We start from the raw sequence: 948 nt of genomic DNA, 5'->3' as shown, positions 1-948 counted from the left end.
GGAGTTGCCAGAAGTGATGAAGAAGTAGTTCTTGCTATTTTTTTTTTCTTGTTCTTTATTTGAGTAAACCCCCATCTTTTTTTATCTACTGATGGGACGTCCATGCAGTTGAAATACAAATATTGTGTGAATATTAGAAAAGAGCAATTACGTTAAATATCTTCAACATGATATTTGTACGTCATTACTATATTTGTAAAGGAGTTTCTCTTCCTGATAGGCTGCAGCGGATGCCAAGGTTTATGGGAACTCAGAAATTTATAATATATTGAGTGCTCGAGGAGCCAAAGTTCCGGTAGTGCTTCAAACTTCTCTTATATTTTTTTTCTGCTCTCCCGAAATGGAAAACAAATTCCACTTAGCTTTGGTTCTTAAATGTTTCTCATGATACCTTGTAGAAGTTCAGGAAAACACCAATGACTGTAGAAAATCCTGGAGAAGTTCCTGAGTACGAGCTTAATCCATCAGACCTACAACTACGGAAGGGTAATGGTATTTCAAAGGCATGATCTCATTTCTTTCAATACATAAAATCATTTAGTGAATTACTTTATTTGTTGTTTTTATCATAATTGAATACACGTACTAATTATAATTCAAGCATCACCCTAAGCTACTTTTGAAGATGGATTGAAGGCATCTGTTTTGTTGCAGAATTCATATCAAACAGCTAAATGGAATGGGACAAAGGTTGTTGTCAAGATATATACTTGATAAGGACGGCTACACTGATCCAGATGTAATTTACGTACTTAATATTTCCCTTCTTTCTTATATTGGTTGTTCTGTAGTTGTGCATCACACCTACAATAGGCTCCCTCTGGGGCGCTAATGTTGTTTTCATATGTTTTCGACGCATAATACTTATGGAGTTAGCGGTGGTTTTTGTTAGGACTACCCATATCACTTTTCTTTTTCAACATTTTGAATATGTGTTATATGCTTTTC

The 948-nt window shown here is 34.9% G+C and overlaps 1 long non-coding RNA gene across 1 annotated transcript; it reads left to right on the top strand.

Moving 5' to 3' along the window:
* Nucleotides 1–231: 231 nt before the first annotated feature.
* Nucleotides 232–705, top strand: LOC147557197 (uncharacterized). The gene is made up of 3 exons (XR_015235180.1): nt 232–295; nt 399–486; nt 655–705. It is a non-coding gene; the product is annotated as an uncharacterized LOC147557197 (long non-coding RNA).
* The last annotated feature ends 243 nt before the right edge of the window (nt 706–948 follow it).

The sequence above is a fragment of the Eschscholzia californica genome, unplaced genomic scaffold (genome assembly GCF_041429995.1).
Source record: "Eschscholzia californica isolate CP2 unplaced genomic scaffold, dmEscCali1.0.p SCAF_2, whole genome shotgun sequence".
Taxonomy (NCBI): Eukaryota; Viridiplantae; Streptophyta; class Magnoliopsida; order Ranunculales; family Papaveraceae; genus Eschscholzia; species Eschscholzia californica.
This window is presented reverse-complemented; position numbering and strand designations above follow the sequence as displayed.